Source organism: Typopeltis vanoorti, chromosome 21, assembly GCF_054136105.1.
Source record: "Typopeltis vanoorti isolate ZY-2024b chromosome 21, IOZ_Tvanoo_1.0, whole genome shotgun sequence".
In the NCBI taxonomy this organism is placed as follows: Eukaryota; Metazoa; Arthropoda; class Arachnida; order Uropygi; family Thelyphonidae; genus Typopeltis; species Typopeltis vanoorti.
The window spans coordinates 20,283,163-20,305,755 of record NC_143569.1 but is presented as its reverse complement, the minus strand read 5'-3'; the positions used below and the strand labels follow the sequence as shown (position 1 = coordinate 20,305,755).

At 37.5% G+C, this 22,593-nt stretch overlaps 1 protein-coding gene across 5 annotated transcripts in view; it reads right to left on the bottom strand.

Moving 5' to 3' along the window:
• Positions 1–22,593, bottom strand: part of LOC150094664 (NPC intracellular cholesterol transporter 1-like) — a 672,338-nt gene that overhangs the window by 426,232 nt on the left and 223,513 nt on the right. The window lies entirely within an intron of this gene.

Below are 22,593 nucleotides of genomic sequence, written 5' to 3'. Positions count from 1 at the left end.
GTTTACTTTCGTAACTTCCATGGATGGCCTCTTGTTATCACTCCTTCTCGCTGTTCAATCAAACAAAAGAACTCCCCAGTGTCAACCCTGTAACCACCTCTCAACAGTTTAAAAGTCTCAATCATATCACCTCTCCTTCTTCTATCCACCAAACTCTGCAGTCCACATTCCCTCAGCCGATCCTCATAACTATCATTGTACAGCCCTGAAACTATCTGCCTTTGTACCTGTTCCACAGTTAATTTATCCCCTTCAAATCCTGGGGACCAAATCTGAGAACAAATAATGTGAGGGACTTATACAATGGAATGAAAACTGTTTTATCTCTGCAGGTCAGTGTCCTTCTCATTATTGCAGCAATCCTCTGTGTTATCTTCACCACCTTTGCAATATGTCCCCTAAATTTCAGGTTTCTATCAATCATCAATTATACAGTAAATATACAGTATATAATTTCTATTTTATTTCTTTTTGTAAAGAATAAAAAAAAGGCCACCTTTAAGGAATTCTGAAAACATTGATCCGCAAACAAATGATCTTCAAAGACTATAAACCAGAATTGGACTATGTTCTGTCTTTAATTTTGGGTTTATTTTTAGTTCATTGAATAATGCTGCTGTTTCTGGTGGTAATTTCAAATGTGATAACTACACACACACACACACACACATTCATAGCGTTTCTTAAGAAAGACCTGTTTTATTCACAGCTTCAAAAAAAAGTCTATCCAAAACTTTCTTAGATTACAAAAAAGCAAGATCCATATTCCAATAAACAGAATACATAGTTCACCAGCAATTTTTAGTGCAACATTAAAAAGACATTTATATTTGTTACTGCCACACAGCCATATTTCTGACAACTTGGCCTAGATTTGCAATCAGCAAACAGTAGAATATTAACTCTCCCTTTTCAAATCGTTTAAAATATCATTCGTACAGAGGTTGAACAGTAACATACCAAGCACAGAGAGGTAAAGAATGACAAGTGGAAGCTTTTTCCTTTCAGAACACCACATTTCCATATACAGCTCAGATATTTTTAAGTAAAATGTCTTTATAAAAATTCATAAATACCAGTCCTCTTATCAGCTCCTGCATCACTCTATTACAAAATGTAACTAAATCACTAAACATGACTATATTTAACCAATTCATGCTAGTTTTAATAAAGATTCATGTTATCATCCATATAACCTTTTAATTGGGAAATGAATTTCATCGCCAGGTGAGAGACCACCACCACCCCACTTATGGAGGCCTGAAGTGGCTTGAAAAAGTGCCAAGAGCTAGGCTTCCCAGACTATGTAAAAAATAAGTTAAAAATACAAAATATAAAAGTGATAAAAAAAGAAAACAACATCCTTAGCCCACCAATGGCACAAAATGTGCATTTTGCTATTTCCAAACTTATACAGGGGAAAAAAAAAACTTCCAAAACTCACTCAATTATCTTCGACAAATGCAAACTGGTTCATTTGATGATCTGTTTATAATACCTCCTGTGAAATAGCCATATTTTGCCTTCCTTCCTACAAGAGAATGTGTAATTTTCAGCTTAGAAGGGATTTAAAGTCTCCCTGTTTAAAGCCTTGTGAAGTGCCATCCAGTGATCCAAATGCTGTGGAACTTTAAATGAATGCATTTGCGTCATGCAGAAGTGATATAGGTGAAAAAAAAACAGTTAGTTATAAAATTCACCACCAGAAGTGCTGTATGATGTACCAAATGTAAATGTAGTATACATTTTCTGTGTCTGTGTAAGAAGGAGAAAAGGGAAACAAGCATAAATAATACCTTTTTTTTATTCACTTCCATTATGCATTCATGCACTCTACTGTTCATTATGCTGCCCTTCCCAGTATGCCACACTCTGCATCCTTTGCAGAGTGTGCTCAACGAGACAATGCTGCTGGTCAGGTCTGATGCCAACCTCTGTCAAGTCTAACTCCCAAAGATCCTGTTTCTTCAAAATGAAACTCTACTGTTCAAAATTGAACAGTAGAGTGCATGAATGCATAATGGAAGTGAATAAAAAAAAGGTATTATTTATGCTTGTTTCCCTTTTCTCCTTCTTACACAGACACAGAAAATGTATACTACATTTACATTTGGTACATCATACAGCATTTCTGGTGGTGAATTTTATAACTAACTGTTCATTCATCTCAGAAACCTTGTCAACATTTGTTCAGGAGACGAAATTTGTGGAGTGCAGCAACAGTATTGTAAATGTTTACGTAGTACAGCTTCAAAACAGAACCACACACGAAAAAAACTTTGTCCATCTTTTTAAACCATCTGGGCACTTGTTGAGCTGCATGATACAAATTCCATGCATTTGATGTTTACAATGTTCCTGACGGTGAACTTTGAAACTACTTTCTATTTCCTCTCAGGTATCACTTCTGCACAATGCATTCCTGCAAAGTTATATGGCATTTGGATCACTGGTGGAGCTCCACAAGGCATTAAACATACTTTAATTTTGATCATCCCCATGTATGTATATATGTGTGTGTGTGTGTATATATATATATATATATATATATATATATATGTATATATGTGTGTGTGTATATATATATATATATATATGAAAAATAAATTAGTTTGAATGACTATAATACCGAGAAAAAAAAAGATTCAAGTTTAATGCTGAGATACTACTAGTTTCATTGAAAAATCAACTTCTTCAGGTATCAAAGACAAAGAATTATATAAAAAACAACAGAGACATTATAAAATTACATCAACAGATCTAATACAAAAGACCGTAGTACCGTTTAAACAGGAATGCGTGCTGGAGTTCCAATTCAAGTTGACTATGTGTGTGAGTTATCAGGAGGGCGCTAGTACTGGACAGTGGCAATGTGTGCATCAGACAGATTGTAGCTAAGGCTGTTGTTTATATGAGATGATTCAAGGGATATTTCTTTAGATTCGATTATCTTTCTTTCAAGCTCATCATAACACATATGTAAATTAGACATTTGCGGCCAGTCTATGAGGTGTTGGTGGCCTTCATCTGAGTTAACAGAGAAGAGAACGTGGCTTAAGAGAGCGCTGGCTCTGGTCCTATTGTAGGATATGTCTCTTCTGTGTTCCTCAATATGTAAAAGGATAGATTTAGCCGTCTGACCGTAATATGGTTTGCCACATTCACACATGATCTTGTAGACTCCTGGATAGTGAAGAGGGAGATGTTTTACTTTAGGTCACTTTAGTATATGGAGTGAAGTTATGGAAACCATTATACCATCTATATAATGGTACCAGATTTTGGGTTTTAGTGTTGAGTAATTAATCGCCTTTTCTTCAAAGTCCTTAAGGAATATATCAGCAAGAATCGGAGAGAGCGGACTGCCCATAGCCAATCCTGAGTTCTGTTTGTAAATCTTATTTTCAAATTTGAAGTATTCTGAATTTACACAGTGAAAGAGTAAGGAAAACAATTTCTTGGATAGTTTGGTCTGGAGAAGATGGAGGACCTCTTGAGTAGGTACATTCTTGAAGAGAGAAACTATGTCGAAACTTGCCATTAAATCTGATTTGTTGAGTTTGATGGCTTTGATTTTGGACACGAAATCAGCTGAATTTTTTATATGAGAGAAGGAATCACCAGATAGGTTTTTCAAGAAAGTTGTGAGGTATTTAGATAGGTTGTAAGTAGGGGAGTGTATACCTTCAACAATTGGTCTAAGTGGACAGTTCAATTTATGGATCTTTGGGAGTCCATATAATCGTGGGATTAGCGGATGAATTGATCTGAGGGAAAGACGGATGTTTCTTGGTAACTCTGTGGTGGTTTTCAGTAAATTGTTGGTCCTATTGTGCAATTCTCTTGGAGGGTCACTATTTAGTTCAAAGTGCCAGTTTCTAGTAGTTCCAAAATTTTGTAATGGTAATCAATTTTGTCTAAGACGACAGTAGTTTCTTTGTCTGCAGGAAGAATTATAATATCATTATTTTTCTTTAAGTTTTTAATGGCTGATTTTTCAGAATAGAAATGTTGTCAGTTGGGGGTCTTGCAAGATTTATGATGAATATAGTTTCCATATGTAGAAGGTTAGCTTCTTGGTTTGATTGTGAGGATGCTGATTTTTCTACTTAGTTAGGAATAGTTCTTTAGGTATGGAAGTAGGAGCGATAACAAAATCGAGACCTTCAGCAAGTACAGTTTCTTCTGCCGATGAAAGTGGATGGGAAGAATTATTTATGACAACTTTTTTTAAATAGGTAGAATTATGATGGGATGAGGGATGATCCTGCATACCTTTTAGAGCATCAAATTTTCTGATGAGATTAATTTTGTTTTTGTTCTAACTGAGCATACAACCAAATTTGTAGAGGTTTGGAGAGTTTCTTAGGGCTGAGGCTGATTCCATAAATAGTTTTTCGAATTTTTATTTGCTACGGTGTATTACTGTAGCTTTCTTCCACCGTATTCTGTGGCGTGTATCCAGAGCATGGACTGCAAGCCCAGAATGGATGTACTTGTGAAACCAGATGTAATCCTTGTGTTCAGAAATTCTGATATTCGCTGTCCTGCCTGTTTGGCCAAAGTACGACAGTTTACAACTGTAAGGGACCTGGTATACACCAGGTAGATCTAGGAGAAGTGGTTGGTCTTTGGTGGAGCGGATAAGGGATGCCAATTTTCTGTAAGGCCTGTAACAGGAGGTGAGGTCATGTTTTTTTAAAATTTTGGTAAGTTTTTCCGAGGAGCCTCGGATGTAGGGAATGGTGATGGATTTAGAGTAATCTTTGTTGTGGAGTGGGGGAGGGGGGCTGTGGTTTGTAGGTTTTAATATTTTTTGGATTTTTTTTGGGGGGGGGGTACCATTGGCTGAGAAAGTGTTGAGGATGTGATTTAGTTCAGTGTTTAGGGCCATGTCGTTAGAACAGATTAGTTTAGCCCTGTTGTATAGTGTTTTCACCACTCCATATTATTGTGAGGGGGGGGATTGTTGGTGAATGTATCTGCCTGTATGGGTGGGTTTTCTATAAACTGAGAAAACCAAGGTTCCATCAGGCTGGCGGGTGACTAGTGTGTCTAAGAAAGGGAGGCTGCTGTTTTCCTCTTTTTCCAGGGTGAACTTGATTCTGGCGTGTTGGTTGTTTAAGAGTGTAAGGAAGGAGAGGACATTTTCAGAGCCATGTGGCCAAATAGCAAACACATCATCAATGTAACGAAGCCATATCATTGGTTTTTGTGGGGCATAGGCTAAGGCTTTTTCTTCAAAGGTCTCCATAAAGAAATTGGCCAAGGGTGGGGAGAGTGGTGAACCCATGGCTGTCTCCTCTATTTGTTTGTAGAATTTTCCCTGCAAAACGAAATAGCCTGAGTTCATTGTGAACTGAAATAGGGCTGAGATATCAGGAGAAAATTTAGCTTGGATTAGCTCTAAAGTTTCCTTGAGCGGGACATTTGTGAATAAGGAAAAGACGTCAAAGCTGACCATTATGTCAGTATGTTGGAGTGTGAGGTTTTCTATACTGGCTTTGAAGTGGGCTGAGTTTTTTATGTGTGATGGTGTGTTGCCAGTATAGTGTGTGAGCTCTTTGGCCAAATGTTTAGCTAATTTGTATGTGGGGGAATCAATGCCATCCACTATGGGAAGTAATGGCACATTTTCTTTATGTATTTTTGGGAGTCTCCGTAAATACGGGGGGGTATAGAGTTAAATGGCTTTAATCTGTTGGTAACTTCTACAGGCCAAGAAGTGACTTTCTTAAGGAGCCTGTGAAGTTTTCTGATTTGTGAGTTGGTGGGATTGTAATTGATAGGGAGGTAAGTAGCCCGATCTAATAGAAGAGCATTAAGCTTACCTTTGTAGTCCTTTTCATTAAGTACTACAGTTGCATTTCCCTTATCTGCTTTGGTGATAACTAATTCTTTATTATCCCTCATTTCCTGTAGAGCTTTAAATTCCTTGTTGGTTTTTGGTGGTCTTGCTTTGGAAAGGACACAAGCCACATCCAGTCTCACACTGTTGGCGATTTGATGTGGAAGGTGGCAGATTCCCCTTTCGATCTGGATCATAATATCCTCACTAGGTATTTTTCTGGGTGCAATGCGAAGTCGTGGCCACGTGAAAGTGCGTTGATTGCTTCAGGCTTCAGGGTGACTGAAGAAAGGTTGATAACGGTGTTGGTAGCTAGTTTAGGATTGATGGTAGAATTCTTTTTTAATTTTTCGGATTGTTTCATCTGTCGGCCTTGTATTTTTTCAAATTTTTTGTCTGCAGCGGTACCCGAGATGTCATGTAGAATAGACCACATTTCGTGATTTAAAGTGCACGAAAGTTCATCTTCGAAGGCAAGAATAGCTTTGTTAATTTCCGCTAAAAAAAAAAAAAATAGTGACCCTACAAGAGAATTGCACAATAGGACCAACAATTTACTGAAAACCACCACAGAGTTACCAAGAAACATCCGTCTTTCCCTCAGATCAATTTATCCGCTAATCCCATGATTATATGGACTCCCAAAGATCCATAAATTGAACTGTCCACTTAGACCAATTGTTGAAGGTATACACTCCCCTACTTACAACCTATCTAAATACCTCGCATCTTTCTTGAAAAACCTATCTGGTGATTCCTATAAAAAATTCAGCTGATTTCGTGTCCAAAATCAAAGCCATCAAACTCAACAAATCAGATTTAATGGCAAGTTTCGACATAGTTTCTCTCTTCAAGAATGTACCTACTCAAGAGGTCCTCCATCTTCTCCAGACCAAACTATCCAAGAAATTGTTTTCCTTACTCTCTCTGTGTAAATTCAGAATACTTCAAATTTGAAAATAAGATTTACAAACAGAACTCAGGATTGGCTATGGGCAGCCCGCTCTCTCTGATTCTTGCTGATATATTCCTTAAGGACTTTGAAGAAAAGGCGATTAATTACTCAACACTAAAACCCAAATCTGGTACCATTATATAGATGGTATCACTCGTTTGGAAAAACGGTTTAAATAACCTCAATATTTTTCTAGACCATCTCAACGAGTTTCATGAGAAAATCAATTTTACCTACGAACTGGAATCCAACAACTGTCTTCCCTTTTTGGACTTAAAACTCACAAGATGCGCTGAAAATATCAAAATTTCTATTTTTAGAAAACCCATACACACACCTTCATGCTTCTTCCTACCCTCTGCAAAAATTTGTTATTATTTTAACCCTGGAACATCGAGCCAGATCTTTATCAACAGATGAAACAGAGATTGAAAATGAACTTAATTTACTAAAAAGGACTTTTGTCAACAATGGTTTCTCTCTTAAGAAGATTGATAAATTTATCTCTCACCATCGTTCACCTACTATTGAAGATTCTTCTTTCCCAAGAGCATTTATATTTTTGCCATACATCAGCTCTCTCTCTCTCTCCACAAACCTGGCAAAATTCTTAAGAAATTCAATATTAGAACTTGTTTCACTATGTTTCCAAAACTTTGCTCCATATACTAAAGTAACCTAAAGTAAAACATCTCCCTCTTCACTATCCAGAAGACTACAAGATCATGCGTGAATGTGGCAAACCATATTACAGTGAGACGGCTAAATCTATCCTTTTACGTACTGAGGAACACAGAAGAGACATATCCTACAATAGGACCAGAGCCAGTACTTTCTCAAGCCATGTTCTCTTCTCTATTAACTCGAATGAAGACCACCAACACCTCGTAGACTGTCCGCAAACTTCTAATATATATATGTGGGATGACGAGCTCGAAAGGAAGATAATCGAATCTAAAGAAATATCCCTTGATTCATCCCATATAAACAACAGCCTTAGCTACAATCTGACTCTGCAGCATCTGACTTCACGAGTGTGCCAATATTGGATAACAGTATTGGATAATCTACCAGGCTGAAAGAGTCTGGTAGATTATAACTAAGGTTATTATTTATATGATGATGGTCTAAAACAATTTTCTTAGATTCGACTATGTGGCATTCCACCTCGTCATGGCATATATGAAGATTTGAAGTTGTTGTCCAGTTTATCTCATGTTGACGGCCTTCATTATTTGTGTTTACTGAAAACAGTACATGACAGGGCACTTGCTCTAGTTCTTTTTGTAGGCAACGTCTCTCTGGTGTTCTTCCAGACATAGGAGGATGGATTTTCCATCCTCCTATGTCTAATTTTCCATTCTCCATTTTCCATCCTCAGAAGCTGACAAGGGCAATGCAACCATAGTGCCAAATAAAAGAGATTACCATGACAAAATCTTGGCGTTATTACAGTCCCATATACTTGGAAATTGAGAGAGATCCAATGAGGGAGATAAATAACAAAACAAACAACCTCTTACAAAAAGCCACGGAACTTCCAAGAAACATACGTCTTGCCACTCGCTCTTTACATCCACTCATCCCAAGGTTATATGGTCTCCCGAAGATACACAAAGAAAAACTGTCCACTGAGACCAATCGTAGATAGTACTGACTCACCTACCTACAACTTATCTAAGTTTCTGGCTTCATCTTTAAAAGGTTTTACAGGAAATTTTTCTTCATATATAAAAAACTCAACAAATTTCGTCTCGAAAATCAAAAATTTAAATCTCCAGTCTTCAGATATCATGGTGAGCTTTGACGTGGTGGCTCTCTTTACAAACGTTCCAACTCAAGAGGTTCTTGATATTTTCAAGAACAAGATTTCAAACAAGATGTTTTCCTTGTTATCACATTGCGTTCACTCCAGCTACTTTCAATATGAGAAAAAAGTCTACAAACAAAATAAGGGATTGGCAATGGGCAGCCCCCTGTCTCCTATATTTGTTAACATCTTTTTTGAAGATTTCGAACAAAAGGCAATCTCCTCAGCTACTCTTAAACCAAAAATTTGGCTGAGATTTGTAGATGACATATTTCTTATCTGGGAACACGGCACCAATAACTTTCAGTCTTTTTTAAATCATTTAAACAACTTCCACCAACACATCAAATTAACAATAGAGGTTAAAGAAAATGGATCTCTTTCCCTCCTGGACGTAATACTTACTAAGACATCTGATTCTATAAAAATATCAATCTTTAGAAAATCTACACACACAGATAGATACCTACATGCGTCCTCACATCACTATCCTGCACAGAAAGTGGGTATCATCTCAACTCCAGCACATCGTGCCAGATCTGTACTATCAGATGATGAAGAGCTAAAAAAATGAACTACAACATCTACAAAGAACCTTCACAAGTAATGGCTACTCGTCGAAAACTATTAATAAGCATCTATACCATCGCCATCAAAACAACTCAGAAACACATGACAACCCCAAAGGTTATATCTCCTTACCATACATCAGCTCACTCTCCATGAAACTAAGAAGAATTTTACAAAACTTCAACATAAAAACCTGCTTCTCTACTCTTCCTAAACTAAGATCGATTTTAAGCAAATACAAACAACTCACAACCATCTATAATTCCCAGGAGTGTACAAAATCACGTGTGACTGCGGGAAACAATACTATGGCCAAACTGAAAAATCGATCCTCCTACGTCTGGAAGAACACCAGAGAGACATTGCCTACAAAAGAACTAGAGCAAGTGCCCTATCAAGCCATGTACTGTTTTCAGTAAACACAAATAATGAAGGCCATCAACATGAGATAAACTGGACAACAACTTCAAACCTTCATATATGCCATGAAGAGGTAGAATGGCGCATAGTTGAATCTAAGGAAATTGTTATGGACCCTCATCATATAAATAATAACCTTAGTTATAATCTACCAGACTCTTTTAGCTCTGCTATCCAATATTGGCACACTCGTGAAGTGAGATGCACGCAGATGCCCAACAATAGAACTTCAACACGGACTGTAGCTACAGTTCAAAGCTAACTGAATTTTATAATAGTCATTTTTATAGTGATACAATGTTTCTTATAGTGTTTTTTTATTTGCTTTCTATGTTCCCAAGCCTGAAGAAGTCAGACAATCCGATGAAACTGTTGCGTTTTGAATAAATTTAATTGTTTTTTCTAGTTCTCGGATCTAAGCCAGTATATATAAATATGAATATATATATATGCACACACATGGTGGTTCAAAATTTCACGTACAAACTTTGAGAGGAGGTAGAGAACATCAAAATCAATCATATTCATATAGGAAAGCATGACCAGAAATGCCATTGGAAGGTATTAACAGGGACACGAAGATACAGAAATAACACAAGGCAATAAGTAGTGTAAAAAATTTTATTAGGCATAACTGAACAGTTCGATAGTAGTTGGATACATAATATGGTTTCACATCAGGTACACAGAGTTACGACCATTAGCAGTGATGCATGCCTGACACCGATGATGCATTGATTGGCATACATTTTTGAAAATACCTGGAGTTTCCCGGATATTAGCAGCAGTGATGGCGATTCTTGCCATGAGGTCCATGTCAGAGGCAACAGGCATTTCGTACACCATGGCTTTAAGGGTCTCCCACAGAAAAAAATTAATGCTTGATAAATTAGGTAAGCGTGGGTGCCATGAGACGGGTCCACCACACCCAATCTATCAAGTCCCAAAGGACCTGTCCAAATACTAATGCACAGAAATGCCAAAATGGACTAGAGCCCTGTTATACTGGAACCACATCTGCTGATGCACAATCATTGGAACATTGTTCAGTAAATCCAGCAGAACTTCTTCCAGAAAGGTCTGATACTTCTGGGAGTGCAGTGGGGGTGGTAACAGGTACGGGCTGACTAAACAGTCTGTGACGATACCTGCCCATACGTTAATGGCAAAACGTTATTGTGCAGCATGTGATGGCATGGTGTGTGGATTTCATGGGCCCAGCGTGTGGGTTCTCATGAGCATTGTGGTGATTGAAGATCCCTTCACGGGTAAATGAAACTTCATCCATGAACAAAACACAAGTTGGAAATTCCGGGTCTACAGCACTTTTCTGCAGAAACCACTGCACGAATTCCACACGTCAAGGATAATCTTCAGCCATCAGTAACTGGACCTGCAGATAAAATGGATGTAAGGACTCAGAGTGCAAAACGCGCAATACACTGGATCGAGATACTCCTATAGCAGAGGCAATGGCACGTGTGCTTGTCTCTGAATTATTGTCCATCGCATGCAACACCTCCTCTTCCATGGCAGGATTTCACATTGATCTTGGCTGTCCATTATCATGCCTGCGATCCCTGAATGATCCATAGTCACACAAATTCTGATGCAAACGTGCAAACATTTGGTGATGCGGTACATGTCTGTTTGGATACCTTTTGCGATACATTCGTACAGCAGCTCATCCATTATCATCAGCTAACCTGTAAACGAGGTACATGTCTGCCATCTCAGTGTTCGTAAAGCGATGTATGTTCTTTGTACAATGTCGAAAGCTTGAATGAGGAAGCCTCAATTGCTCACCTGGAGCACTGGAGAACAGCGCCACCTATCACTTTCGGGTGGCATTTCCAGTCATGTTTTCCTATGTGAATATGGTTGATTTTGATGTTCTCTACCTCCCCTCAAAGTTTGAATTTTGAACCACCCAGTATACTGTTACACTGCAGAGTCAGTGATTAGGATAAGATTAGGAAATGCTTGGAGAAACGTTATGTCATAAGCAACTGTAGAGAAAGATGTTAGTAGTACACAGTAACATAAGGGGTATTTGAAAAAAAGCAGTAACAACATGATTTCCTCAGTACATACCAGGGATTTTGAAGATAAATTAGGTGGGACTTAAATGAATGAGTAGCATCATTAAGCATGAGATGCAAAAAAGAGAAAATACTGTAAAGGAATATACTGAGAAACATGATTAGGAAACTCATTACCAGTACAAATCACAGGCAAAAAGGGTTCTTTCTTATGGAGCAAGTAAAAAAAGAAATGACTGTGAAATCATTTGAACGAATGCATTTGTACTGATGAGACCCAAAATAATATCATCTTCGTGCAGTATATGGCTCCACACATAGGGCTCTGGAAACCCTGGCAAGGTGTCCAAAACCTAAGGACGAACACTATTTCTGAAGATTACAGCCACTAATTCAGACAAATCAGCTTGTGGCAATTTGTATAACTGACAATTTCGAGTAGAAAGCAGTTACACTTTCAAATTTTTGAATCACACACAAGGGTCACGTGATAACAATCAGCAGGATAAAAGTCAAAAGGCAGTGCTAAGCAAACTGTGTTTGAAGGAAGCTCTTTTCGTGAAGGAATAAAATTGCAAACTTGGATGTCTTGTAATGTCTCAAAGACATCATCTAGATGATTTCAAGTGGGGAAGAATTATTGGAGAGCTTGAAGAAGACTGCAGAATTACTGATATTGAATTATACATAATGCTATGTGTAATTCTGGATATAATGCTATGTGTTGGAATCTCACATAGCATTATATCCAGGCTCTGAGAAGCATTTCAAACCAATGGAATGTGTTCCAGACATTTGTAAGAAGTTGCCCTCACTCTACCATGAAGACATTTTTGTTATAATAGCAAAACATAATCAACACACCATGGCAGGTCAGCTTGCAAGTCGGTCCATTTAAGAACAGGTATGCAGAGATCTCAACAAACTGGAAAGAAGGCCTGTGGTCTGTGTCCCTTTATCCATAGCTCATTGTAGAGCACATTTTCATGTGTTGTATCAATAAAAATTGAACAAGACACCAATGGGCTAATGATGAGATTCATTTTCATTCTTCCTCCTATTCTAGAGGAAACTTGATCAGGTGTGAAAGTGGTACTGCTTACCATTGTGAGAATGTTATTGAAAAGGATAGGTATGGCGGTGCTGGGATTATGATTTGGGGAGCATTATGCTTAATAGATTCACCAACCTACAAGTGCTGGAAAATGTAACTATGACTGGTGAACGATATTGAAACGAAGTTCTTCATGTCATGTCCAATTTCTGTTTTTGCTGTAGATGAAGAATTCATTTTTATGGATGACAATACCACATCATACAGAAGCTGTGGGTATGCTTCTGGAGACCAAGGATATTAACTGAATTGAGCAGCCAGCATATTCCCCAGATCTCAACCCCCATAAAACACATTTGGGATGCATCAGATGCATTGCTGCTCAAAATCCCCCTTCAATAAACAAATAAAGCCCTTATCTTTGCTCTGAAGGAGGAATAGGCCAGTTTGCTTCAAGTACTCCTGCTCCTCCTTGGTGCAAAGCATGACATGACATTGTGAGAGCTGCATCACAGTTTGGGGTGAACATATTCCATACTGAAATGTCTTTCCACATTACAGTTCTTATAGAAAAGTACATTAATTTTTTAACTACGTCCTTAGGAAATTTGTAACTTTTGCCAAAAATGTATTGCAATTTAATTTGTATGAAATTTATAACACATTTTTGTGTAATACAATTTATTAATATGCTAGCAATAAATTTATGTCACATTTGGCTGTAGTCATAAAAATTTTTTCATATGTACGGTAACTTTTTATGCGGTAAAAATGTAGTTCATCCTTAGCATTTGGACACCAGTATAATACATATTTTAACTAGTTGGAAGAAATGCCAACTGAACCTAAACGGTAGAATATTTCACTGCCTAGTGAAGAGGCCTGAAGTGGCTGTTGCCATGTTTGGTCCAGAACAAAGTTTCTAGTTCTGTTTTCGTCTTTCTTATATGTAGTATGGCTAACAACTTCATTGCCAAATACCATCTGTAGGGATCACAAACCTCTTCCATTCAAGGGTACTGCAATAAAACATCAAGCTGGCAACTAGAAAGTACACAGGAATGAAACTGCTAGCTGATCAGGAGGCTTCCTTATCAGCTAGAAAATAATCAAGTATTGTGGTGTGCAGAGAGGAAATGTCAAGGCTACACAATAGACTGAAAAGTAGATGTGTTCTCTCTCTCTCTGGATGGGCAGGAGGCATAAATGTGGATCTTTCAAAAAGAATGAAGCCAAATTTATTGAAATGTTATGAGACAACTCACAACTATCGGCCGGGTTGGCCGAGTGGTTAGTGTATCTGCTTGTCAGTTAAAAAGGCTGCAGGTTCAAATCCTGCCATGGGCATGGATGTTTGTGACTGTCTGTGAAAATACTAGTGGGTTGGCCGAGTGGTTAGTGTATCTGCTTGTCAGTTAAAAAGGCTGCAGGTTCAAATCCTGCCATGGGCATGGATGTTTGTGACTGTCTGTGAAAATACTAGTGGTGGTGGTGTTAGTGGGGGACAGTAGACGGCGTTGGTGTAGATGATGCAGTTCACTGTAGTTGGTGGGTTGAGTGGTGGAGAGCTGTAAAGTAGATGTCCTCCCTCGATGAGTCTTTGGGCTCTTGGAGGTGTCACGTAATAATAATAATAAAACTTCTTTAAGCAGCAAGTGACAGAAGGAACTCTAGGTCAAAAAGTATCAGTCCTGATTATAGTATCACAGGGAATTTCAATAAAAGACATGATTGTTCTGATTCTGGTTAGTGATCAAGCTGTACTGACCTGGGAAGTGGCTAAATGTATGGATATTCCATTTAAAATAAGGTTACATGCTGAACTTCGAAGCAGGAAATTATGTCCATCTGTATTTAAAAAACACATCAATGATGCAATATTGGAATGTATCCCTAGAGTTCAAAGAATAAATAGATAGGAGTGAAATGGACGTGGAGTCTCATTAAACAAGTTAAACATAAGAAAAAGTTGATGTGGATGGAATACCATTTGCATAAGAATAGTCGTGAAAATTATAAGGTGCAGGCAAGTTACAACTGTTGTACAGAGGCCATATAATAAAAAGAAACTGGCTCTACAAGCTAAAGACAATACCCAAAAGAATTATATCATCATGTTGCAAGTAAAACAAAGAATGAATGTAAAATAATAACTCCTGAATGCAGATAGTAAGCAGGTAGAAGATGCAAAAGGGAATTGTTCGACTAATTATTATTATTATTACGGGTATCTCCATGGAGTCAGTAGACTCATCGCGGGAGACCCAAACTAGCAAAACAATATCTGTCATATCTCTTCTTGAATTCATTTACATATGAAGAGCTCACAACAAAGTCAGGCAATGAATTCCACTCATTCACCACCCTCCAGGCAAAAAACCTTGTTCTGACACCTTTGTTAACCACACTCTTCTTTAATTTCCAGAGATGACCTCTTGTTCTTCCATCACTATCACACAGCTGAAACATTTCCCCTGCATCAATCCTATAAAAACCTTTTAGTAATTTGAATGTTTCTATCATATCCCCTCTTCTTCGCCTATCAACCAACCTCTGCAATCCACAAGCTCTCAATCTATCAATGTAGGGAGCATTTTTTATATCACTCACCAACTTGGTCACTCTTCTCTGAACCCTCTCCACATGAGTGCCCATTTTGCCAAAAGCTATCAACTGGTATATGCAACACCGAGCTTAAGATACCTCTACACTGTAGGAAGAAACCCAAGCGTATGAGGAGGAAATACTAGAGTTATTGCATAAACTGAATATGAATTCAGCAACTGAGACTGATGGGCTATCTGCTTATGGATTCTAAGAGTGTTTGGCTGAACTGGCTAGACCCTTGACATATATAACTTAAGTCTCAGCTCAGGAAAAAATGCTACACCCATTGCACAAGGATAGTGCAAAGATGATGTATTTAGCTATCAAGCTCTGGAGTTATGGTGAAGATTTTGGAAAAGCTGGTAAGAGATCATATACTGAAATGGGTTGATATTTCTGTACTATGCAATGAGTAGCTGGAGTTTACTAAGGGAAGGTCATGTTTGAATAACTTGCTTACATGTCGAAATAATATTACTGTTGAGTTAAACAAGGGAAATGAACATAAAAGGGCTATTAGTTCAATGTTAATAAATGTACATTTATGTAGATGGAAAGAGGATGAGAGGGCATCGATGGATGTTGAGAATAAAGACAGTCAAGAAAGAGGAGAGAGCCTAATTTTTTCTCTCATGGAGTGGTGCATGACTGGAATGGTTTGCCTCAATGAGTCCCTGGAGACTTCTTGTAATAATATAATAGTTACATTAGCCAATTGTTTATGGGACTGATACCAATATAAACAATGTGGACCACAATGTATAAACATCTAACCTATTGTTTATTAAAAGAAGGGGACCCAAACCACTAATATACTGTGCATTTGTCAAATCTGATATCTCACATTACAATGGGAAATCTTTTTAATCCCCTCTTCAGGATCTCTTGTTCAAAGTTTCATTGTACCATTCAGCTGCATCAATATGCTTTTCTCAATCACTCTCCAAATTCAGATAATCCCTCTGACCTTTACATTATTCATCTGTGAAGCATAATCACAAGCATAATCATCTTCCCTGGTACTTCAATATTCACAACTCAGACTAGACTCACTCCACATTTCCAAAGAGCAAGCCAGAAGAGATGCAAAGATACAGTATATGCTGTCAGCATCAATTTTTCTTAAATTGTACATTTGTCCACCAAAACAATAATAATCCTGTCCACTCTTCCAACAATTTTGATCTCTTTTTAACCAGTTCAGATGAGAAAAACAAAGATCCAGCAGATTACTCTTCTCCCAGCTTTTCTCACTTGCATGCCCTTTGGCAATAATGCCAAGTGGAATCAAATGGGATGACCTGTTCCTACTTTCCCTGGGCTGAGTATATTTGCTCTTTCAATCCAGACACACCTAATTCCACCAAATAACTGAAATCATTCTCACCAGAATAAAGGCATTCATCACCCATGATCAGAAAAGAATTCAGCATGCCATAAGTGACTCAAAAGTAAAACTCCAGCTTTGCATTTAGGCATTTACAAGCTGCATTAAAAAACTATCACAAAATCCAAATCAGACTTTGAAAGGGCCATGTTTCAAAAATATGAACCCATGGTTGTGACTCTTATTGTAGGTAAAAATTATTTTGCCACAAAAAATAAACAGAACATAGTGCACATACAAAGAGAACTATAATATTTGAAATGTTTTGCAAGAAATCATGTCATTGATAGGGATATTTGCGAAAAGGGTAGAAATGTTGAAACCGACTAATAAATCATCTTTGCTGAAAAGCATGTTTTAAATTATTATTTTTATGGCTATTTAGCCTATTTTTGTTTTAGGAGTACCCTTTTTTATAATGTTATTGGCTTTTTACTCAAATTCTAGGGCTATTACTAATGTTTTATATGGAGAGATATATGAAGAATATGTAGGGGTGGGAATATATATATATATATATATATATATATATAGAAAGAAAAAAAAACCAGCCATACCATTGTGGGATGTTGCTGCCTGTCTTCTTTTTCAGTGACATTCCGGTGTATGGCGATATACATTCATTGTTGAAGGAAGGAAGTATGACTGAATGGAAGGAAGGGGTTGGAAAAGTGGAGTTTGAGAGATTTGGGAGAATTATTGGTGAGGCAGGAGGAATACAAACTTTTAAACTTTTTTGAAAAACCCGGATTTTTTTGTATTTTTTAAATTATTAAAGGTGAGAAGAATACTTTGGGATGGGGGTGAACATAGAAATTTTTGGGGAAGGAGAAGGATATTATGGGATAAGATCAGGGGTGGGAGAATGGAGTGTGAGCCATTTCAACAGAGAGTTGTCTTCGGAGCTTGGAGGGGGGTGGAGGCTATGTCATGCCAGTTTGGTGTTTCTGTCTTTGGTGTATTTGTGTTGTATTCTATTGGTGTCGGAGTCGTGATCTAATTTTTATGTTATGGAGTTTCCAACTCTAGGAAATTATGTAGGGCCAGTGGATGTTTATTGAGTTTTTTTCACTTTTTATGGCTATTGTTTCCAATATTCTAAGCATTATTTCATTTTCCTGTATGTCTACTATTATGGCTTTGTCGATTTGTGGGATATCCCAAAAATCCTGATCAAGGCCCTATATAATGACTTCATAACCTCTCTATTTCTGTATGTCAGGGTCCTGTGCATCATTGCCATTATGTGATGTGACATCTTCACAACTTGTGCAATGTGGCCCCAAAATTTCAGGTCATTGTCCACCATCACTCCTAGATCTCTCTCATCTCCTCTATTTCCTTTAAATTTTCTCCACCAAGTGTATACTTCGCATCCCATCATTGCTTACCAAATCTCAAAACCTTACACATTGTAATATTAAATTGACAGTTCCACTTACTTGCCTATCCATGCGATCTATTCAAGTCCTCTTGTAAAGCCATAACATCCTTTTGACTCTGCATTGCTCTCCCCAGTTTTGCATCATCTGCAAACAGCTGCATATCACTAGTTAAACTCATCCCAATATCATTAACATACAAATTGAACAACAATGGTCCCAAAACTGACCTTTGCGGTACACCACTAGTGATCTTTCAGGATACTGCATCGCACCTCCCATATACAACTTTCTGATACTGATCTGACAGCTTGTCACTTATCCAACTTAGAAGTCTGTTATCCAATCCCATCTGTTTCAATTTATTTACCAGCTTGTAGTGTGGAAGTATCAAAGGCTTTTGAAAATAAAAGTACACCACTGTATATGCATCTCCCCTGAAATCATAAAATGCTGTGTATGATTTTTAAACGTGTGTGTGTGTGTGTGCGCGTGCGTGCGTGTATTTATGTAATAAGTTTTTTAACTTGGGGATATTGTATATTAGGATAACCAAGTTATTTTATAATAAACTTGGTTATTTTAACTCCTAATTCCAAGGATGCAAACAATTAAGTTTGCGCCTGAAACAAAGTTCAAGTCTAAAGATGGTACAACACCAGGCAACTCATTGTAAAGGTGGGTAAAGCTCTGATCACTATTCTTAGTATTTTCCCATAATGTAAAGCACATCTCACTAGAAGATGTATACTGCAATGCATTATACATAAAGTTGATAAGGCTCTGTATTACTATAACCCGCGCGGTTAGACTAGTGGCCTTGCGCTTCGCAACTATATGCCTGGGGAAGGAGTGTCCTAGGTTCGATTCCCGTCTACGATGTGAGGAGCTTAAGGATCTTCCTCAGCCATAGCCAAGTTAGCCGGTCTTGGGCGTGGGCAGCAGGGTTTTTTCCGCCAGTTTATCTGGGGTTTTTCATCCCGCAAGCAGGCAAACCAGCCCCGTGAACCCACAGGTTACAGTCATAAATACTTACGGCAAGGAAGGCAACGGGAAACCACCTTGCTCATAATCATCTCTCCCTAGAATGGTAGCATATAGCTACCCTCCCGCGGCCGTATGGCAGATGGGAACCAGAAAAAGATTACTATAACCTTGGTATTTAGGGTCTAGCTACTCACTGAGGAGACCTCAAAAAAGGTTGAAACCGGTCTGGGTAGTGACCCCACCCATAATGCATTGCAGTATACATCTTCTAGTGAGATGTGCTTTACATTATGGGAAAATACTAAGAATAGTGATCAGAGCTTTACCCACCTTTACAATGAGTTGCCCTGCTGTTGTACCATCTTTAGACTTGAACTTTGTTTCAGGCACAAACTTAATTGTTTGCATACTTGGGATTAGGAGTTAAAATAACCAAGTTTATTATAAAATAACATGGTTATCCTAATATATATATATATATAGGGGTGCAAAGTTCAACTCTACCTCCCCGTGGTGCACAGTGGGGGTGTTGGGAATCCTAACCATTATTGGACCTGGACCTAATGCCACCAACAGAGCTCTGGCAAACACTTCAGAACCCTGATCAGGAGAAGTGTATATGCGACTATAGTAAAGATGCCACTACTGCAACAACAGAAATGGCTTCTGAGTCTTGCGCAGCCCACACTCACCTTTCTACAGTGGTGGTAAGGCACCAAGTAAGGCCAGGGGTGCTAAGAATCTTGCAGATGAAAAATAGGCCGCCTCTTAAATCTATGAAAATGGCAATCAGTACCCTCAATACTAGAACTTTGGCAAGCGACTACAGAATAGATTAATTAATCAAAGAACTAACCAATTACAACTTAGATATCCTGCTAGTGAATGAAACAAAAAGATTGAAAGAACTGACAGGAAGATGGTATGATGGCTCACAGATACTACTCGGAGCATCCTCAAACAATGGCAAACAAGGCAGAGTGAGCTTCATTGTTAAATCTAAGCTCACCAAGTCAATCCTTTCTTGTAACATCATATCTGAAAGAACAGTTGTACTCCTAATTGAAATAGAGAACAATATAACAATAAAATTAATATCCTGCTATGCTCCAACATCTATAGCTGATAATCAAGAAACAGAAAATTTTTACATGAATCTTGAACAGGCATTAAATTACAAGTCAACATACACATTCGTTGGTGGTGACTTTAATGCCAAAATAAGATGTGGAAAAGAAAACGAAAAGTTTATAGGTCCAAATGGCCTGGAAGAAAGAAATAGAAGAGGAGAGAGATTAGCTGAATTTTCTGCAGCTGAACATGAACACTTTTTCAAAAAACGTCCAAGAAGAAGATGGACTTGGCAATCACCGAATGGAGACACAAAAAATGAAATTGACTACATTTTAACAGACTGTTAAAGACTGGTACAAAATGTTGGTACAATAGGCGAAACATACTTCAATATAGATCAGGGCAACATCAACTACAAAAGACAACCCAAACAAATAGACTACCACAAGTTCAGGAAGCACATAGAAGAGACAATTCTGAATAGACCGAATGGACTATTCAGAATTGTTACATAAACAATGACTATATTGACTTTATTAATAAATTCAATGAGTGCAAGAAAAAATCAGAAATTCCTGTGAAACAAAAGAAAAGAGAACAACTCTCACCTCAAACTATAGAACTACTGAAAAAGAGAAAAGAACTGAAGAAATCTGAAGGAAATTTTCTAGAATACAAAATTATCTGTAAGTTACTAAGGAAAATAATTCCAGAAGACTACAAAGCTTTCAGGATATAAAAACTAAGAGAAGCAGTGCAGGCAACACCAGTCTGAAAAAAATAGAGAAAGACTTAAATTTTAAACAGTCAATTCCATGTGCTTTGCAAAATCAAAATGGAGAAAAACATACTAATAGAAAAAGGATAGAAGAAATTGTGTAGAATTTTTATTTATAATGATCTTTATGCAACTAAGTGCCAAGCCTCAAAACCTATCATTTCAAAACCAAGCAATATACCAGAAGTACTTCCAGAAGAAATAGAACATGCCCTTAAGAAAATGAGTAAAGCCTCAGAACTTGATCATGTTAAGACTGAAGAAATTCAGCAAGATGGACCAATTATTTTCAAAGCCTTGGCTGCCAGATTCACGTGGTACTTCAAGGAAAGAAAGATTCCAGAGGAATGGAAGACCTCAAAAACTACTTCTATTCAAAAAAGGGAACAAGGGAGACATAAAAAACTATTCTCCAATCTGTCTACTCCCTCACATATATAAAATCATTAACAGAATAATATTGAACAAAATCCAAAACACTCTCGAAGACAACTCCAGTAGAGAGCAGGCAGGATTCAGAAGAGGCTTCTCCACAATTGATCATATCCAGGTCATTTCACAGCTGACAGAAAAATGCAGGGAATACCGAATCCCTCCATGTTTCCTCTTTATTGAACATAAAAAAAAAAGCATTTGATACCATAGAACAAATGCATTCATCAGTACCTTACTGGAAATAAATGTGGATCCTACTTACATCCACATGATAAAAGAAATTAGCAAAAATCAGAACACACAAATAACCCTATTTGATCAACCTATAAATATAGATATGAAGAGAGGGGTTCGTTAAGGCGATGTGATCTCCCCAAATCTATTTACCAGAACTTTAGAATACATTCTGAAAAAAATAGGCCTAAACGGAGGAATAAGCATAGACGGTGAAAAATTACAAATCCTTATGTTTGCTGATGATCTAGTACTGATATCTCACAACCCAAAAGATCTAGAAGAAATAGGTGAAAAAAATATACACAAACAGCAGTAAGATAAGCTTAGAAATGAATCTAGAAAAAACAAAATGGATCAAAAACATCTACACAAGTGACAGTCACCTATGTATTAATAACATCCCCATAGAACAAGTTAACGGCTACAATTACTTAGGACAAATAATAAAAATGAATAACGATTTATCTGAAGAACTAACAAAAAGAAAGAAAAGAAAACTGCATGGCTACCATTCAATAGACTAAAAGAAACACTCACTGATCCAAATCTTCACATCTCTGAGAAGGCAAAAGTATATTCTTCCATCACTCACATATGGATCGGAAACATAGAACACAACAAGAAAAGAAGAAGAGACTTTCAGAATAACTCAGCGTGCAATAGAATGTATGATTTGTAACATCAGCAAAATGGAACATATTAGAAACACAAAACTAAGAAAGAGATCAGGCATAAAAGATGTGGTAACTGCAATATATGAAAGCAAGATGAGATGGGCAGGTCACATAGCCAGACTAGGGGATAACAGAGGGACATATAGAATACTCAACTAACAACCAAGAATAAAAAGAAAACTAGGAAGATCCACTAGTGAAATCTATGGGTATAACATGGAAAAGAGAGGCTCAAGTTCGAGATCATTGGAGGCATCTTTTGTGACCTGCACTCATGGAGAAATACTGAGTGAAACACAGGTCCATCAAGACAATCAAGGTAATATAAATATA